We start from the raw sequence: 20,551 nt of genomic DNA, 5'->3' as shown, positions 1-20,551 counted from the left end.
CTAGAAACAACTTTGTGGAGGAAAAACACTTTTTTCTTTTAGTAGCTTAAAGACTATACACCAAAAGACAATAATATGAGATTCCAAGTAAACACTTGGAAAATTCACACAGTAGCAAGAGCGACGAGATTTCTAAACGTTCCAAAAAGAAATCCTCATGGTTATAAAAGGGGGAGGAAATTTTACCAGAAATTTAAACCTAAAAATGCAGTTGCAAAGGAAAAATGCCCAACTCACGCTGGTCTCTTTTTCACTCTGGTTTTCTCTTTACTCCTTTTTTCTTATCCCGAGTGAAAACAAATACCAAGCAGGTGGCGGCAGATATAATCAACGTTTGCTAACAGACGCCTCCGTGCCTGTGGTAAAACACCTCAGGGCCTCAGAGGAGCAGGCCCGCCTTCCCGCCAAAACAGCCAGGGGGCGGGGCCGAGCGGGGCGGGGCGGGGCCGAGCTTTCCCCGCCCCTTCCCTCTCCTCCCGCGCGCCCCTCCCACACGCCGGTTGTCGCGATCCCGACAGGCCCAGCGGCTGCGAGAGTCACGTGAGGGTGGGCGGTGGAGGCAGGTCCTGGCCGCTTGTTGGTCTCCGGTTGTCAGACGTGGGCTGGTTGACTGAACTGCTGCTGGCCCTCGATCGGGGACGGGTGAGTGTTGGACTTGTGCGAGAGTGAGGGCACAGTCGTTTCGGGAGGTCGCAAGGGCAGGGATGGTGAAGCAGTTTCAGGGTCCTGGCCTCCCGGGGTCGGCCATCTGTCAGCCGCGGGCGAGCGGCCGCTTCTTGCAGTCCGGCCGAGTGGCTTTCTGCCTCCGGCGCCCAGCTCGGGGCGTGCCTGCCGGAGCCGGTCCTCCCTCCGCCGCGTCTCCTCTCCCTGTCCCGGGAAAACTTTTTTTTTCAGTACCGGGTTCTCAGGCATGGTGGACCGGGACTCCCTGGTAGCCTGGACTACAAGGTGCATGTGTTTGGAAGTGGGCGGCAGAGTTTGCCGTTAAGGAATAAGAGGAAAATGCCGCTGTCTGAGAAAGAAGAGGGACAGCGCCCGAGCAGCCCAAGTGCAGGCTGTTTGGGCGGCTCTTTTGCATCGCCTTCGCGCTCTCCTTGTCTCAAGTTTTGTTCTCACACCTCTTCGGGTGTGTTGAGAATGGGGCAGGTGCTGTGGACTCTGCGTGTTGGGAGACTTTAAAACGCGCTACGGTTCAAGTCATTTGGCAGTTTCCCTACCTTCCCTTTTAGATACCTTAAAAAAAATCGTGTAGGTGTCAAATACAAGTAGAATAAACATTTACAGCCAAGGGACTAAAGGGAAATATTTTATTCTTCTTTGATACCTTGGAAAGATTGGTTTTCGTCCTGTTCTGTAGATAGATGTGTCATTTTTCTGGCTGGTTTCTTTGATAAGCTTTTGTTTAAAAGGTCTGGCAACTTAAAGGATTTTGCAGATAGAACCAATTTGGAGTTGATGGGTCTAGAGAGTTTAAGTTTTGTTGAACTATATGACGAGTTAATGAATATTAGTACTTGAAGCAAAGGTGTCGCCCACCATGACCCACCTGTTCTCTCAGATGTGGACCAGGTCGTTAGCTTGCTGACTCTTGGCTTATCCTAAAAACTTGAGAACCTCCTGCTGCTTGTGTATGAGAAGCTGGCTGTGGGCTCCTGACACTCTATTTTTCTCTTCTTGATTGTACCATGAACTTAAAGACATCAGGACTAAAGAAATTAACAAAGTCTTTTAAAACCTAATTGTGCCGCTTTTGATATTTAAGCTTCATTTTAGCTCGTAAGCAATTCTTACAAAACTTTCAATATTTGCTGAACATAAGCCATGTTTTCCCAGGTAGAGTAGTTTCTTTTTAAGTGAGAATGAATTTTACAAGTCAGTATTACTTATTTGAGAGAAAGAGGAGAGCCAGTGAGACACAGAGAATTCCCGTCTGCTGATTTATCCCCAAAATGCCTGCCTTCGTGGGGGTTGGGAGCTAAGAAACATGGGGACTCACAGGACCCAACCACTTAAGCCATCACCTACTGCCTCATGGGGTGTGCACTGGCAGGAACACAGCGCGAGGAGCAGAGCTGGGACTCAGACCCAGAGCACTCCAATATGAATGGAGAAGTTACGGATTACCCACAAATTCTTCCCCATGCAAAAATGAAAATGGCTTTATTTTTTTAAGATTTATTTTATTCTCATTACAAAGTCAGATATACAGAGAGAAGGAGATACAGGGAAAGATCCTCCTCCATCCGCAGGTTCACTCCTAGTGGCTGCAATGGCCTCAGCTGAGCAGATCTAAAGCCAGAAACCAGGAGCTTTTTCTGGGTCTCCCATGCAGGTGCAGGGTCCCAAGGCTTTGGGCTGTCCTCAGCTGCTTTCCCAGGCCACAAGCAGGGAAGTAGGACCACTGGGACAGGAACCGGTGTCCGTATAGGATCCTGGCGTGTGTAAGGCAAGAACTTTAGCCACTAGGCCACCATGCTGGCCCTGTTTTATTTTATTTTATTTTTTGTTAAATTTATTTACTTATTTGGAAAGAGTTACAGCGAGTGTGGGGAGAGATGGAGAGAGCCCTTCTTTCCACTGGTTCACTTCCTAGATGACCTTAGCGGCTGGGGCTGGAGCTGGCTGGGTTTAAGCCAAGGAGTCAGTAACTTCATCCTCATCTCCCATGGAGGTGTCAGGGACCTAAGAACTTGGGTCATTATCAGCTGTTTTTCTCAGGCCATTAGCAGGGAGCTGAGTTAAAAGTGGAGTATTTGGGGCTCCACAATGGCTCAGTGATTAAATCCTTGCCTTGCACACATCAGGATCCCATAGGATGCCAGTTCGTGTCACAGCTGCTCCACTTCCCACCCAGCTCCCTGCTTGTGGCCTGGGAAATCACTATAAGATGGCCCAAAGCCTTGGGACCCTGCACCAGCGTGGGAGACCTGGAAGAGGCTCCTGGCTCCTGGCTTTGGTTCGACTCAGTACCAGTGGTGAGTGAGCCAGCAGATGGAAGATCTTTCTCTAAGTCTGTCTTTCCAATAAAAATAAATAAATCTTTTTTAAAAAGTAAGTGGAATATTTGACAAAAGGACCCTCTATAGGATGCCAGGGTCTGAGGTGCCACAACATTCGCCCCAAATCACATGAATTAAATAAAGGATAAGTGACATAGTTTCTCAAAAATTCACGTATTATTATCCTACTAGGACAGACTGGTAACTGGACATACAGAAACAACAGATGATTACTAAAATAACTTTACATGCATTTGATGTTTTATTAAAAGAGCTAGCATTCCTGTCAAGATATAATTTGTTATTCTTCCTTCTCAAAGTGTTTCCTTTTAGGGTAGTCATTTGGTGCAGTGTGTAGGGATGCCCACATCCCATATCACTGTCTGGATTTGAGTCCCAGCTCTGCTTCTTTGCAGTTTCCTGCTAATGTACAACCTGGAAGACAGCAGGTGCAGTCATAAGTGCTTGAGTTCTTGCCATGCACGTGGGAGCCCCAGGTTGAGTGTCTGCCTTCTGGCCTTACTATGCAGGCATTTGGGGGGGTGAATCAGTCCCCATGTCTCTCTGTTGAGCTCTGTCTCTGCCTTTACACACACACACACACACACACACACACACACACACACACACACACATCTGTTAACTAATATATTTGAAATTTAAACTCCTTTAGTGCATGCATTTGTATTGTTGCATATATAATATCATTGCTCTGGGGCATTCAGATTTTATAAATTTAAAAATGTTATATATTTGGCTACTTCGTTGAAAGTATTATGTGAATGAAAATAGCAAAATATAAGTTATAAATAATGAATAAAAATGTTTAAAATATTTAGACATATACGGCAGATAGGATTAAATGTCTTGTTATTATTTAAAAATCTATTAGCATGCAGGGTGGGTGGGCAGTTGGCATAGTGGGTTAAGTTGCTACGTGGGCTACCTGCATCTGATATGGCTGACTACTCTGCTTCTGCTCCAGCTTCCTGTTAGTGACTTGGGATACAGTTGTACTTCTGCTACCTACATGGGAGAACCAGATGAAGTTCTGGCTTTGATCTGGCCTGGCCCATCTGTTGCAGGTATCTGCGGAATGATCCTGCAATTGGAATATCTCTTTATTTTTCTCTCTCTGGGTCACTCAGTTTTTCAAATAAATATGTACATCAATTTTTGTTAAAGTTTTACTTATTTTTATTGGAAAGGCAGATATACAGAGAGAGGGAGAGACAGAGAGGAAGATCTTCTGTCTGATGGTTCACTCCCCAAGTGAGTGCAATAGCCGGAGTTGAGCCAATCCAAAGCCAGGAGCCAGGAGCTTCTTCTGGGTCTCCAACGCAGGTACAGGGTCCGTCTTTGACTGTTTTCCCCAGCCACAAGCAGGGAGCTGGATGGGAAGCAGGGCTGCTGGAATTAGAACTGGTACCTATATGGGATCCTTGTATGTTCAAAGCCAGGACTTTAGCCACTATGCTATTGCACCGGGCCCAGATATTTTTTTCAGTGGAACTGACATTGTGGCATAGATAACACTGGTAAAACTAGTAACACTGGCATCCCGTATGGGCTCCAGTTTGAGTCCCAGCTGCTCCACAGCTGTTCCCTGCTAATGTGCCTGGGAAAGCAGCAGAGGATGTTCCAAGTGTTTGGGCCTTTGCATGCACGTGGGAGACCCTGAAGAAACTCCTGATTCCTGGCTTCCGAAGACTCAGCTGAGGCCATTGAAGCCACTTGGGGAGTGAATCAATGAATCAGAGATCTCACTCACTCGCTATCTCTCTCCATATCTTTCAAATAAATAAATAACTCTTTTTTTTAAAGACTTATTTTTATTGTGAAGTCAGATATACAGAGAGGAGAGACAGAGAGGAAGATCTTCCATCCAATGATTCACTCCCCAAGTGACCACAATGTCAGTGCTGCACCAATCCAAAGCCAGGAGCCAGGAGCTTCTTCCAGGTCTCCCACGCTGGTACAGGGTCCCAAGGCTTTGGGCCGTCCTCGGCTGCTTTCCCAGGCCACAAGCAGGGAGCTGGATGGGAAGTGGAGCTGCCGGGATTAGAACTGGTGCCCATATGGGATCCAGGTGTGTTCAAGGCGAGGACTTTAGCCACTAGGCGACTGTGTTGGGCCCAAGTAATAAATCTTTTTAAAAAGGTTTTTTTTCAAAACAAATGTGTCAGCATGCAAACTATTTTGAGCATTGTATAAAAACAAGTCAGTATAGTTATTACTAATTGTTCTCTCTAGGAATTAAGTTTAAAACTAAAGTTAATGCCTTTTTGTCCTTTTTTTAGTGTTTATATTTATGCTTTAATCTGATGGCTCATAATATATATGTATATATATATTTTTGAATTATTGTTTTGAGAGAAGGAGAGAGTGCACAAACATCTGTCTATTGCCCGTACCTCAAATGCCCTTGGTAGATGCTGGGAACTGGGAAATCAGCTCAGTCTCCCAGTATGAGTTATCACTACTTCCTCCCAGGGCTTGCATTAACAAGAAACTGAGTCAGGAGCTGGATCTGGGCAAGAGCTGGGACACTTTTAATCACTGGACCAATTCCTGTCCCAGGCTGTTATGGGTTAAGAGAAAGTATCAATGAAACTCTCGTTTACTCCACTTGTTTTCAATGGAGAGAAATGTCAGCAGCTCAACAGGCAGTTGAACTCGTATTGCTGATGTTGGTGGCTTGGGTGTTGGTAGCTCTGTTCTAAATTCAACTGCATCACTGAACAGTAGCAAGTTATTTCATCTCTCCCGCTGAGTTTATGCCATATGCAAAATAGAAATGATCATGACTAATCTCACATGGATCCTGTGAAGATTGAATTAATTATGTATGCCAAGTGTCTGGGATGTATTAGATTTTCGTTAAATTTGATTTTAAATATCAGTAACAAAAATAATGTTTGAAATGAATTTATTTTTCCAGTTCAGAATGTTTAATCTCAGGAAGCTTAAAATAGTAGGTATCCAAGGAGTTAACTGGATCATTACTCAGTTTCTCTTGATTTTTTGATTTATTTTGAATACCATACTGTATTATTATATAAGCAAACTGGAAGACATTGTTGAACTGCTCAGTTAGTGGAGTGCCCCAGTGTTTAAAGAATGGACAGTCTAAGTGTGTTGAGTCTCAGGCTGGTGTAGAATGTGTTGAGAGAATCATATACACTCTGACCTTTGTGTAATTTAGTGTTAAATAATAGAACAGCATGTTCTTGACTGTCCCAGGGGAGGTATGTGTTGAACATTGGGAAGTTCAAGTCAGAATTGATGGAGACTTTGGGTATTCTACAGAAGTGATAAAAAAGGCTTTGTTGTTATTTTGAACATAAATCCAGGTAATACTCCTGAGTACAGTAATGCCTTAAGAACCCATTATGCTGAATACTGGTGGGAAGAACAGGAAACAGTTGAATGTTATTTGAAAAAGCCAGTTAGGCAAGTGGAATTGGACAGCTGTGAGAAAGGAATGACAAATAAGTGATCTGGTGTTATGAAGTTAAATATTACTGTACTGGAGTAGTGGAACTATGCTGGATTAAGAGAAACTGGAGAGGGGCCAGTGCGATAGCTCAGCAAGCTAATCCTCTGGCTGACAGCGGCAGTGTCTTATGTTCCAGCTGTTTCACGTCTGATCCAGTCTCTGCTGATGGCCTGGGAAAGCAGACTTTGAGAGAATGGCCCAAGTTCTTGGGACCCTGTATCCATGTGGAAGACTTCTGGCTCCCAGCTTCAGCTCAGCCCAGCTGTGGCTGTTGCAGTTCATTTGAGGAGTGAACCAGCAGATAGAATATCTTTCTTTTTCTCCTTTTCTGTGAAATGTGTCTTTCAAATAAAAGTAATAAATCTGGGGTGAAAAAAAGAAACTAGAAACATAAATCAAAGATGCTGACATAAGCTATTTGAATCCTGGTTTGAAAAATTGCTGTAAATTTTGGGGACATTTGATTATGTCCTATTGAAAAATTGGAAAATTGTTGCCAACTTAAATATATTTAATAATGGGATTGTGAATATGTGGGGAAATGTGACAAAAATACTTTATATTTACGTATCAGTGTGTTGATAACATTCAAATTGTATGGCAAAAAGTAGTTTAAGTATTTTGACACAGCAAAATGTTGTTTGTTTAATCTAGGTGATGCATATATGGGTTTCATAGTAGAGTTCTTTTTTTTTTTTTAAAGATACATTTATTTTTATTGGAAAGTCAGATATACAGAGAGAAGCAGAGATGGAGAGAAAGATTTTTCATCCATTGATTCATTCCCCAATTGGCCACAATGGCCAGAGCTGAGCCAATCAGAAGCCAGTATCGAAGAGCTCTTCCGGGTCTCCCACATGGGCAAAGGGTCCTAAGGCTTTGGGCCATCCTCGACTGCTCTCCCAGGCCACAGGCAGGGAGCTGGAAGCAGGGCTGCTGGGACACGAACAGTTGCCCATATGAGATCCTGGAGCATGCAAGGTGAGAATTTTAGCCGCTCAGCTACTGTGCCAGGCCTAGTTGGATTCTTTTTAAAAAAAGATTTGTTTATTGAAAAGCAAAGTTGAAGACGAAGCTTTCATCTACTGGCTCATTCCTCAAATGTCTGTAAAGGCCCAGGTTGAGCCAAGATGAAGATAGGAGCCAGGGCTCAGGTACTTCCTCTAGATCTCCTGTGTGAGTTGTGAGGGCATAGGTACTTGACATCTGCTGATTTCCCATTTGCATTAACAATGGACTGGACCAGAAGTAGAAGAGCAGAGACTCAAACCGGCACTCTCATGGGATGTTAGCTTTACATACAGTGGCTTAACTTTATGCACCATAATACCCACCCCCCACAGTAGGATTCCTTGAGGTTTGGACAATTTAAAAGTTTTAAAATAATTTATGATTTTTTTTTCTGTAAAAGGCCATTTTTATCATTTGGTTTTATTTTCATAATTTTCTTGATTCTTGAATACTATAGTTTCTCTTCTTTGTTATTAACTATGGGCTTTGTGTTCTCCATATTAAGTCTTTAATTTTTAAAAACTCTTATTATGTAACTAGTATGTGCTTTAAGAAGTGGTTTTTGTTCTCTTGACCAAAGGAGGATGCCTTCTTATATACTCTAGTGCTTGAAGGAGCAATTCAGCTCTGAAAGTTTTGGCCTTACTCCCACACTTTTCCAGCCTCAGGGTTTTAATTTCATGCTCTATAGGAAAATGGCTCCTAACTCATTAATAATTTCTTTCTTGACTGCATATTTTCCTTGGACTTACATTAAAGTCTCTGTCCAACTTCTAAGTGCTATACATACTGTTAAGATTTCTAAAGTACCTGTTGATGTTAGAAGGTAGACAACAGACTTTCTAAGGTTATTGAAGGTAATTTAGTTTTCTACACTAAGATTTAGCCTTGGATCTGAGCTTTTGTTTGTTTAAGCCTATTTATCAATTGATTTTCCTGATACAGCTTTATTTGTGTACCATAATATGATAGCAAGAAAATTGAGTTTCTGTTCCCAACTTTGGTGCTTACTAGTTTTGTAATCTTGATGGAATGGCTTGAAGTATCATTATTCCCTTGATTGGAAATTCCCAAGATCTCTTTTTAGCTCTGATATTCTAGGACATCATTGTCTTAACTGTGGGCATTGTGGCACATTAGACTAAACCTACACTTGGAAATCCCAGATTCCTTATCAGAATGCCTAGGGTGGTGTCTCACCTCCAACTCCCACCTGAGAGACCGCAGTGATGACTTAGTACTGTAGACCTTGTTGAGAAAGAACGAGACCCGCACTGAGTTCCAGGCTCCTGCCTTTAGCTTGCCCTAGCTCAGCCCAGTTGTTATGGACATTTGGGGAGGGAATCTGCAGGTGCAGTTGTGCTGTGCCTGTGTCTGTCTGTTTATCTGTTGTACTCCACCTTTCAAAAAAGTAAACTTTTTTTTTTAATGAGATACCATTAAAAAAGAGAGAAAGAAAGAAAGAAGGCAAAATCTATGGTTTCAAGGGTGGTTGTGGTACAGTAGTTCCAGTGCTGCCCAGGATCCCGCATCACATTCCATATCAGGTCCTGTCTACTTTGCTTCCTGTTTAGCTTCCTTCTAGTTCTCATCCTGGGGAGAACCAGTGATGGCTCAAGGGCTTAGTTCTCTGCCATGCGTGTGAAGGATTTGGGTTGAGTTCTTGGCTTCTGCCTTGTGCCTGGCCCTGCCCTTGCTGTTGCAAGCGTCTGGAGAGGGATCTCTTCCTGTCTGCTTATCTCTGGCTCTGTATCTGTTACTTTGCCTTGTAAGTTTTTCTCTTTCTTCTTTTCCTTTTAATCTGAAAGTTTCTTTTTCTTTCTCTCTTGTTTTCTTTACATCACAAACATTATTATCTTTTTAATCCAGTGACTTCTCTACTTTTTTGTGGCAATAGGAAATTTCCCTTTTACAGAGAAAAGATAGTTACATAGTTCTTCCTATGACCAGTGTATTAGTCAGCTTTTTGTTACTACAATGAAATACCTGAGGCAACTAATTATATAAGGAGGAAAGGCTTATTTAACATGCAGTTTTGGAGGTTCAAGTCTAAGAGTGGACATCTGGTGAAGCCAGAGCCCTTGTACAAGCCAGCAAGCAGAGTGGTCAGGCCCAACTCTGCTTTTGTAACCAACATTATTGTTAGCACTATCTTCTGAGTGTTATCCGCTGTATACTTTTCATTAGGCCTACTTTCTTCCTGCATGATTGAATTAAGTTTCTACTGTTAGTACCATTAGTTTAAAATGTTGGAGTTTAAAATTCTGCTTGAGTTTGGGTGCCAAATTATGTGAAACTATAGCAACCAGTAAAATGGAACTATGAGGCAAAATCTTGTTGTACTGGGTATTGTTCATTTATCCCTCTGTAGTCCCCATCTAACTTTCTCACCTGCTTTATGCTCTGGGAAGCTGACCTTTATGGCTGTATTCCCTCTGGTGACCAGTAGTGTTTGACCAAGACAGAAGGTGAGGTCTGGGTGTTTATCTCCTTGGCTCCTTCTTTGTTGCTTGGTACTGGTTGTACTCCTCTGATGAAGGCCACTCAGCCCCTGTGAGGTCACCCCCTCTCCAGGATGTGGCTGCACTTTGCTAGGTTGCTGGTAACTACCTTGAAGCCCATTAAGGCCTAGTGTCCTCCCACTGTTGTTTTGTCTAGTGTGCTTCACTGTCTCTTTGTGATTTTTATGAACTTGGTGTGCATCTTTGAAAATCTGTTCTTCATTAAATTTTCCTTATTTATACCACTGTGGCAATTTCTGCTCTCTTAACATTTTAAATCCCAGATAAATGATGAGTCAAGTACTAAAGTCTTCATAATAAGCTTTTTGAACCAGATCATATTTATTTACTTTTTTTTCAGTTGCATTAAAATATGTATAAAACCGTTTTAGCCATTTTAAAAAGTATATAATTCAGTTATAGTAAGTGTATTCACCATGTTGTACAACAGTGACCACCATCCATTTTAGAATTTCGTCAGCATTCTAAGCAGAAACTTTCTACACATTAACATTTGCTGTTATTCTGTCCTTTGGTGACTGCTGTTCTTTCTGTCCCTATGAATTTGACTATTTTAGATATATCCTGTAGGTGGAATCATAGCACTCATCTTTTAGTGTCTGGTTTGTTTTACAGAGTGTCTTCAGAGTTCATCCACATTGTAACATATGCTACAACTTCCTTTTTTAAGGCTGAATAATATCCTACTGTATCCTGTAGATGCATGCCTTATTTTGTGTATTCATTTTTCTGTTGATAGATACTTGGGCTGTTTCCATCTTTTGTCTATTACAAGTAATGTTGCTATGAATATTGATATACAGATACCTATTTCAATCTCTGCCTTCAGTTCTTTTGGGTATATGCCTAGGAAAGGAATAACTATCATATAGTAATTCTGTATTCATTTTTTTAAGAGTACCAAACTGTTTTCCTCAGTGATTCCCCCGTTGTATTTTACTACCAAAAATACACAGGATTTCTAATCCCTTTAACAGTTGTTATTTTCTGTGGTTTTGATAATAGACATCGTAATGGTGTGTGTAGGAACTGTGTGGTTTGGGTTACATTTCCCTAATGACTAATGGTGTTGAGCACTTTTCATGTGCCTATTAGCCACTTGTATATCTTCATTTAAGTGCTTTGCTCATGGTTGAATTGTTTTTCTCTTGCTGGTGTAGGTAATTTTGAGTCACAATACAAGGATTTTTAGAATTGGCAAAGTTATTCCATAGGTTTCTTTATCTTTTATCTTTTAAAGTTAATTTATTTGTAAGTCAGAGTGACAGAGAAACTTGGGATGACAGGCATTATTGACTTCCCAGTTCATTTTTTTTTTTAATCCTGGGCTTCACTCACGGAAGATCTTAGAATTTCAGCTTTTTTTTTTTTTTTTAGTAAGAAAAATGTCCCTAAACTTACCTGGAACCTCTTGCTAATACTCTAGTATGCTCATATAACTACATGAAAGCTGAACCTTTTCTGCTTGCTTTTAGATTCTTTTCTGTTTCTCGGTGACTTATTAATCCTATTTTATCTTTTAAAGTTTTTTGTCTTGAAATAATTTTAGACTAATCAGAAGATTGCAGAAGTGCTGTATCATTCCAGTACTTCCACCACAGTTTCATTAACATTAACATCTTACTTATATTACATTGATCAAGGTGAGGATATGTTTGGGTATATTAGTGTGTTACTATTTAATAACCATGGGAATAAGACATTATTCCTATTTTGCCTGTTGTTCTAATAATGTCCTTGAGTGTTGCAGGCTACAGTCCGTGATTTTCCATTGCCTCTGGTTGCTGTGTCCCCATATGACCCTCTACCTTGTGGTCTTTTCTTTTTTATTTTTTCTTTCATGATTATGAGGCTTTTGAAGAACATGAGCCAGGTATTTTGTAGAATGTCATTCAATTGGGTTTGTAAAAATTTTGTATGTAGTTATATTGGAATGATACAGAAGTCATTTTGTTCCTAGAGATAATTCCTTTCTCAGTGTATTATATGTTATATCTGGAGGTACAAAATACAAACAAGTCTTGGTGGTATTAACTTTGATCACTTGTTTGCTCTTATTTATTTTCTTTGAAAGATAGATTTATAGAGAGGAGAGGCAAAGAGAAGGATCACCTGTTGAAATTGGGCTCTGGGGTTGGGCATTTGGCACATACTTAAGTCACCATTGTGGACACCCGCATCCATGGCTGAGTGCCTGGGTTCATGCTTTCACTTTGTCACCTTGTCACCTTGGTGCTAATGCTGCTTTGGAAGGCAGCAGCGAAGGTTCAAGTAGTTGGATTCCTGCCACATAGGAGACATAAATGAGGTTTAGAGCTGGTTTTGTTCCGACCTCGTCCTGACTGTTGTGGAGTGAACCAGTGGATGACAACTGTCTTCTGAAGTAAAACAAATTCATTAGCTGAACAAACAAAAGAACACAGTAGGCCCTGCCATATTTCTCTTAGCCACTATTTTTAAAAACTGAACTTATTTTTAAATTTTGTATTTCCGAGAACTTTAAAAAATTATTTAACTTACTTGAAATGCAGAGAGAAAGAGATTTCCCATCCATTGGGTCACTTTCCAAATGCTTTTATGACCCAGGCTGGGTCAGCCTGAAACCAGGAGCCAGGAACACAAATCTGCAACAGGCGGCGTAGGGACCTGAGTACTTGATGTCACCACTGCCCTCCAGGGTCAGCAATAGCAGCAGTGGACTTATTAGCAGGAGCAGAGACTTGAACCCAGGCACTTAGATGTGGCTGTCCCTAGCAGTGACTTAAGCTGCTGTGCCAAATGCCTGATCCCAGAGCCCACTTTAAATGCAAGTGATTCAAGCTCATATCACTATGATTAAGACTTGTTTACATTTTGTACCTCCAAAATGCACTAAGAAGGGCACCTCTGTATGATTCTTACTGAACTATACAGCCATAATTTAATTTCATGCAGGATCCCTACAAACCCAACCAAATATCTGACTATGGAATATCTGATCCATGTTCTTCAAAACCCCCTGGTCATAAAACAAAAAAAAATTAAAACCAGAGGAACCATCACAAATCGATGACAGCAACAAAATATAGTGGTAGCAGCTAAAGAGTAGTGTAAAATTCTGGACTGCATCCTACAGCAGCTAAATGACATTATTAGTATGCTCTGTTTAAAATTTTAAACTTTATTTCTTACTTTTATTGGAAAGATTTTATTAGAAATCAGAAGCCCAGAACTATGTCTAGGCCTTGAATATGTGTGGCAGAGGCTCAAGCACTTTAACCATAATTCCTGCCTCCTGGGATATGCACTGGCAGGAAGCTGAATTCGAAGTGGAATAGCTAAGCCTTGAACCAAGCACTTTCTTATGGGCTATGAGCAGAATTAAGCTGCTGTGCCAAATGCCTGCCTATGTCTGTTATTTTTAAATATATATCAGACCTCAACCTAACAGACTGACTTAATATTTTTGTTTGATAGTAAAGACTGAAGTTAAAATTATGGGGAAGTTTAATTTCAGTAAATCCTACAGCAGTAATCAAATAAGAGTTAACAGCATCTCACACCCCTGAAATAATTACTTAAGCAGAAACATTTTAAAAAAAAATTTTTGTTATGTATTAAGATTTTTGATTGCCAGTGTTGCTACAAAGACTTACAAAGTGACCCTGAACTTTTTGAGACTTGCCATTCAAATGTATCCTAGTTTTAGACAGAAAAATGAACATAAGCAAAGATATTTAGGAGAGACTTGAGAGTAAAAACTGGTTTTCTACCAGTACTTGTCCTTGATCCCTCTTCCCTTTCATTTCTAACCACCCTAACTTTTGCCTGAACGAGTCAGTCCTTTATTGACAATAATTTCTTTTGGAATGGTTTTTAATTTTCTGGTTTTGTTTATTTTTATCTTTTCTACTATAGTGCTCTAATGGCTCCTGAGTATATTAAAGGTGTCTTCGAACTGTCAGAGTGCACAGCTTTAAAGTGGGTGCCAGGTCATGTGCGGCTGCTCCATTTCCCTTCCAGCCCCCTCCTAACGGCCAGGAAAGGAGAAGATGGGCCCGAGTAGCTGGGCCGCTGCCCCTGAGATGGGAGAGCTGGATGAAGCCCCTGGCTTTAGCCCTGCCCAGTGCTGGCTGCTGCAGTTATCTCAGCAGTGAACCAGCAGACGAAGGATGGCTGTCTCTTCCTGTGTCTCTGTAACTCTGACTTTCAAAATAGACAATTAAATCTTTAAAAGAAAAAAAAGTCGATAGTTACCTCATTTCCAATATTTGAGTTGAAAATTGAGTTGAAGATGATACTTCTTGGATATTTTAAATATGGAAAACATACTCAGGATTTCAACACATTAGCACGTCACTGCTTCTGCAGTTTTCTGAACTGTTGATTTTTCATTTGTGGACTTTTTTTGTTGTTGTTTTTGTTGTTTGAATTGTTTCTTCCTCTTTCCTTTCTCTTTGCATTTATTTGGAAAGAAAAATTATCCCTCATTTCCTCTTTGTTCATCAGCTAAAAGGTCCAGGTTTTTATTATTGCAGTAGAAAGAATCCATGGAGAACGAGCGAGTGAGAGAGAGAGAAGCGTGTGTGTATTTGTGTGTGTGTGTATGTTTCAAAAGCAAACCAGGAGGTACTTGATGGGTAAAGTGTTATTTTAGAGCACATCCAGGGGAGAAAAGCAACTGAAGTACTGCAAAATGTTACCCTGATTGTTGGTAGCACCATTGTTAGCAAGTGTGTGGACCAAACCTGACATCACTGTGAGATGATTCATGTTTTTACAATTACTGTTTTTTTGCTGTTAGACTTAATTAACTTTGTATTCTCATCCAGATCATTTAAAATAGTTCTTTTTCTGCTTTCAACAGACTCAGCTGAAGTATGAGTTTTTCTTACGTATTCTGCCAGCGATGTCACTATGAGCTATGGAAATGTATCTTTTCAGGACTTGAACATTTATCTCTGCTTTATTTTGGCAGCTATCCTGGTCTTCAATGCAGAACTTCATTCTGATTCATTTCATCTAAAAGAAATGTGTGAGGATATTTTTACACTTACTTGGAGCAATTAACATCTAATATGGTGTTATAGTTTGAGACAGATCATATTTGTGCAATAGAAATTATGTTTCTAGTAGTTTACCCCTTCTGAATGTTATCACCAGTGATAAAATGACAGACTTCCAGGGTAATGCATTCAGCTGAACCCTTTTTGTGGAGTGCAGATTTGGGGCCAGTGTTTTTACTTAGCTGGCTAATCCACCACCTACAAGTGCTGGGATTGTGTCCCAACTGCTCCACTTCCCATCCAGCTCTCTGCTTGTGGCCTGGGAAAGCAATTGAGGATAGGCCAAAGCCTTGGGACCCTGCACCCACGTGGGAGACCTGGAAGAGGAAGCTCCTGGCTCCTGGCTTTAGATTGGCTCAGGCTTAGCCTTTGTAGCCATTTAGAGAGTTAACCAACAGATGGAAGATCTTCCTCTTTGTCTCTTCTCTCTGTACATTTGCCTTTCTAATAGCCAACAAAAATAAATGAATCTTTAAAAAAAATAATTTGTAGTTTTTCCTATTCTAAATAAATAAAAAAGCTTCCTTTCCACTTCTCAGCCTAATTTAATTGAATCACTATCCCCCAAAATCTCATGTTTTTTTTTACTTCCATGTTTTATCTCCACTGCCAGATTTTGAGATGTTTATAGATGATGGACTGTGTTGCTCATCTTCATGTCTCTTGCAATGTCCCTGTGCTCATTATATATGTGTGTGTGTGTGTGTGTGTGTGTGTGTGTGTGTGTGTGTGTGTGTGTGTGTGTGTGTGGAGGAGGCAGGGTTGTCTTACTCAGGAAGTAATTAGTGACCTTAATAAAATGGGGAAAATTAGGCAATTTAGAATGTTTTACACCTGTGTAAACTGATGAGACTAACTATATTAATTATATATTGATATCAGTATAGTTCTACATTTGCACACTCCTGTTATAAGTGATGTTAAAATATCTTTTCACAAGCTTCGGGGCCATTTAAAATTTTTTTTCTTTTTTTATTAATTATGTTGCATTATGTGACACAGTTTCATAGGTTCTGGGATTCCCCCATTCCCTCCCCGTGCCCTTCCCCCCATGGTGGATTCCTTCACCTAGTTGCAGTATTACAGTTCAAATTAAGTCAAGATTCCTTCGTTGCAACCATATACCAAGCATAGAGTCCAGCAACTTATTGTCCAGATAGTTTCAACAGTTTCTTGGGGAGACCTTCTCTGGTCTGATGGTAGAGCTGGCAGAATATTGACCTCAATCAATTTGAAGCCCCAACACAACATCAACAACCATTTACAACATTATGGAATTAACTGACATGGTATTGAGTAATCAATTTGTTAAAAAAAAATATATGCAAGTTCTTAACCACATCCTGTGACTACTTCATTGACATTTCATTTTTTGTTTGTACACAGAACTGGCTGCTCTACACCTTAAAATGGCTATAGGATACTATTTAACTGTCTTGTGTCTATTTCTATTTTAGTATTTAGCTGAACTTGGCAGATTTTAGGATAGTCTAAGCTGGCTTATAAATCTAACAAGGCATTTGTCAACAGTTGAGGTGCAGAACAGTTTTAGGAGGGGTGTGCAGAGAAATCTTCCATACCCTAGTGAGGAGTAACTAATCTTTGTGTCCTGTCTAGCAAGGTGTATTTAGATCCACGCTGATCGTTTCCTGTTTGGTTCTAAGCTTTCCTTGTATTTTTCTGACTATCCTATTTTTGGGGGCGGGGGGAGGTGGGGGCTCTGGGGCGATCCTGATGGTCATTGCAAGAGAGTGTGGGGATCCAAAGCTGGAGCTAAGCAAGGACCAAAAGAAGCTCCTCTCCCTAGTCCTGAGGGAAGTTTGCTGTTCTTCTGTTTCTGCAGATCCCTCAGGGCTCCTGGCTATTGTTCCCATGACCTTGTGTTCTGCGAGGAAGGGTTTGGTTTGGGCCTCTTCCATCCCATGTGGTAGATCCAAATGGGGCTGGGTGACCTTGGAGTTTTCGGCCTCCGAAGGCACTCCAATTCCCCGTGGTCTCTTTGTCTGTTGGGATGTAGTCCTTGGTACCCGTACTGATAGTCCTTGGTGAGGATCCGAGTCTTCAGGGTTGGGATACAAGCCTCCTCCTGTCCACCTGCTCCACTCTGGGGTCCCTGTTAAGAGGTTGTCAGGATCACTCTTGATTCCCCCTATGTGCCTTTGTAGTTTTGCTGTTGTCTAATGCTGATTCGAGTCTGCTGTCTATGAATTACCTGTTATGTTTCTGATAGGTTATGCTTTACGTCTTTAAATTTTTTAAAAAGGATTTATTTATTTTTATTGGAAAGGGAGATTTATCGAGAAAAGAAGAAACAGAGAGAAAGATCTTCCATCTGCTGTTTACTCCCCAAGTGGCCACAATGGCCAGAGCTGAGCCAATTTGAAGGCAAGAACAACTTCTGGTTTCCCACATGCATGCAGGGTCCCAAGGCTTTGGGCCATCCTCCTGTGCTTTCCCAGGTCACAAGTAGGAAGCTGGCTGGGAAGTAGAGCAGCTGGGACATGAACTGGTACCAGATGAGATCCCAGTACTTGAAGGCGGATGCTTAGACAGTTGAACCATTGCACTGGACCCCATTTTTACATATTTTTAACTGTGTTTATATGTTTGGCCTGATATTCAGTAGATTTGTGAAATGATTATTTGTTTAATAATATTTTATAATTGTTATTTTTAATATATTGTATTTCATATCATTGTTTCTCTGTCTATAGTTAGGCATTTTATCCCCTTTTACAGAATGGCTATTTTGCTGAGAATAGTGACTTAAAAATCTTTTTCCTGTTTAGCTTATGTGGAAGTCAGTGCTTCTAGGACATATTACAGATTTTTTTTTTAAACTAATTAACTGTGGAAGCCATCTGACATCCATTTGGATCTCAGTTTCTTCATATGTAAAACAATGATACTGATTTATTGGTGCTGTGAGCCTTTGAAATTTGCCAAAAGCAATAATACATTGATAATCTTAGCATGATACATATTGATAAATAGCAATATACTTGTATTTATTTCTAAAAGAAATTTTTGTTTTGCATTTCTTATTGGATAGATAATGCCTTTTTTTTTTTCCATAACAAAGTTTCTCTAAGTTGCCTTTCCTTGACATTTCTTGATTGGGAATACTATCTCATCTCTTTCCAGCTCATGTCAAAATTATGATTTTAGTGGCATGTCTTTTGTGGTGATGGGGACAATGGTGGGTGACAGAGTGGGAAGAAAAGTGACTTAATTTAACTCATCCGTCATGCAGCACCTAAGTGTGCATCACATCAACACCTGGAATTTATTCTTTTCAGTTTTCCAGACTCAGTTAGAAACCTGATTTTCTAAATCTGTTTCTCACCAGAAATCATGACTTCCAGCTAGTTGCACCATTTCTTCACTGTGGAAATAGGGATTAAGTTATAATGGAACATGTTCTCTCTGGGTTGAACAATTCAGTCAGCATCTGTGAAAATTCTACTAGAGAAAAATAGATATGCCTGTTGTTGTGTGCTTGGGGAATGAGATTAAAACCAAAGTGAAATGAGATATTGGCACTAACATTTGAAACATACCATCAAAATTTGAGCAGAATGTGAATGAAACTCATAATTTGCAAAGTTTTGATTTCTCTGGAATACTACCAGAGATGCAGTCTCAAATCTAGCAGATATCTTTTACTTGAATGGCAGACACACACACACACACACACACACACACACACACACACACACACACACACACTAAATGCCTGTAGCTTCTCAGATTGTGCATTTTTGGAAGCTGGAAGTAGAAGCAGAGCCAGGACTGAATACAGGCATTCCGATATGAGATGTGTGCACCTTAACTGCTTTGCCAAATGTCTGCCTATACTAAACTAGGTAAGTCTTTGAACAAATTACTTCCTTCCCTCCAAGTGAAAAAGAGTGAAGCTTGCTGTAATGTTTTTTCACCAGCAACATGAGAGCATTATAGAGACAAAAGGAGCCCTAAACTCACCTTGTTGTTTCTTTCATTTTGCCACTGGATGGCTTTTCCCTGGAGAGAGTGCAGGTGCTCTCTTGGTGCACTCAGTTGTTTAGTAGTAGAGTACCTGGGACGGTGCTGATGTTGCTAGAGTAAGTGCAATAAAATCAAGTAATTTTTGATACTGGTAAGAGAGATAATTTTTTCCAAAGCTGAGGTCATAAAATAGGAAAACATTCATTTCTCTTCTACTTTGTACATAAAGGCAAGATTTAGTCCAGCTTTGAATGGATGCAGATTGGATGAAGATGAGCTTAGAACCAGGACTTGTCAGAACACGCAGTAGGTACTAGGAAAAAGGCAGTCACCAGCTCAGTGATATTAGGAAACAACTATGTTGTTGAATCTGACTTGAATCCAAATAATGATAGTTTTATTAGTAAATTGGAAACTGAGAAGTATAATTATATGTTAGGGATCAGTGCATATATAGTTTGTGCCCAGACATTGTTGATAGTAAAGTGAAATATATTTAACAGATATTTTAAGCATAGATAATGTAACAAAGTCATGTGCTGTACTTTGGATTTATAAAGAGGGGGAAGAAATCATGAAGAGGGACAGTGATTAGCGTTACGGTACAGCCAGTTAAGCTGCTGCTTCAGATGCCTTACAAAAGTTCCTGCTCGGGCCCGGCGCAGTGGCACAAGTGGTTAAGGTCCTCGCCTTGCACGCCCAGGATCCCATATGGGCGCCGGTTCTAATCCCGGCAGCCCCGCTTCCCTTCCAGCTCCCTGCCTGTGGCCCGGGAAAGCAGTCGAGGATGGCCCAAAGCTTTGGGACCCTGCACCCGCGTGGGAGACCCAGAAGAGGCTCCTGGCTTCGGATCGGCATAGCCATTGCGCTCACCTGGGGAGTGAATCATCGGATGGAAGATCTTCCTCTCTGTCTCTCCTCTCTGTATATCTGCCTTTCCAAAAAAAAACATAATAAAAATAAATCTTTAAAAAAAAAAGTTCCTGCTCAAGACTTTGCTTGCGCCTGCTTGTGACCCAGCTTCCTGCTGATGCACCTGGGAGGCCGTGCAGGATGGCCCAGGTGTTTGGATTCTTGCCGCTTGTGTTGGAGACCTTGATGGAGTTCCTCTGCCCTGACTTTGGCGGCCTAGCCCCGTCTGTTGTGGGCATTGGGGAGAAACTAGTGAATAAAAAGTCTGTTTTCCTTCTCTATCACTCATTCAAATAAATAATATTTAAAAAGTAATTTAGCTTTGAATGAAATTTAAAGCCAAGTGGGGGAAGTAAATGTTTGTGTGAAAATATATATATGAATTGCCATAGGAAGAGATGTTCTAAACACAAGGGATTTCAATTAGGAAGCAGTAAACTATGCTTTGAGGAAATTGAAAGGGGAGACGTGAATAGTTCGCACAAACTGACTGAATTATCACTACAAAAAAGGTCATGGAACAACAACAAAAAAAAAACAAGGCTCCTTTCTCCTTTAGTTTACCTGTGTAATAAA

The 20,551-nt window shown here is 40.8% G+C and overlaps 1 protein-coding gene across 3 annotated transcripts in view; it reads left to right on the top strand.

Annotated features, from left to right (window-relative positions):
* The first annotated feature begins 493 nt into the window (after positions 1-493).
* The window catches only part of MICU1 (mitochondrial calcium uptake 1), a 137,414-nt gene continuing 117,356 nt past the window's right edge, over positions 494-20,551 (top strand). For all 3 annotated transcript variants that reach the window (XM_040975926.1, XM_040975925.1, XM_040975924.1), the window contains exon 1: positions 494-642. The gene's annotated coding sequence lies outside the window, so the exon portion shown is untranslated. The remainder of the gene's footprint in view (positions 643-20,551) is intronic.

Source organism: Ochotona curzoniae, unplaced genomic scaffold (assembly GCF_017591425.1).
Source record: "Ochotona curzoniae isolate NIBS_2020 unplaced genomic scaffold, NIBS_Ocur_1.0 contig_2692, whole genome shotgun sequence".
NCBI classification, from domain to species: Eukaryota; Metazoa; Chordata; class Mammalia; order Lagomorpha; family Ochotonidae; genus Ochotona; species Ochotona curzoniae.
The sequence above is the reverse complement of the archived record's forward strand: the minus strand, read 5'-3'. Positions and strand labels throughout refer to the sequence as shown.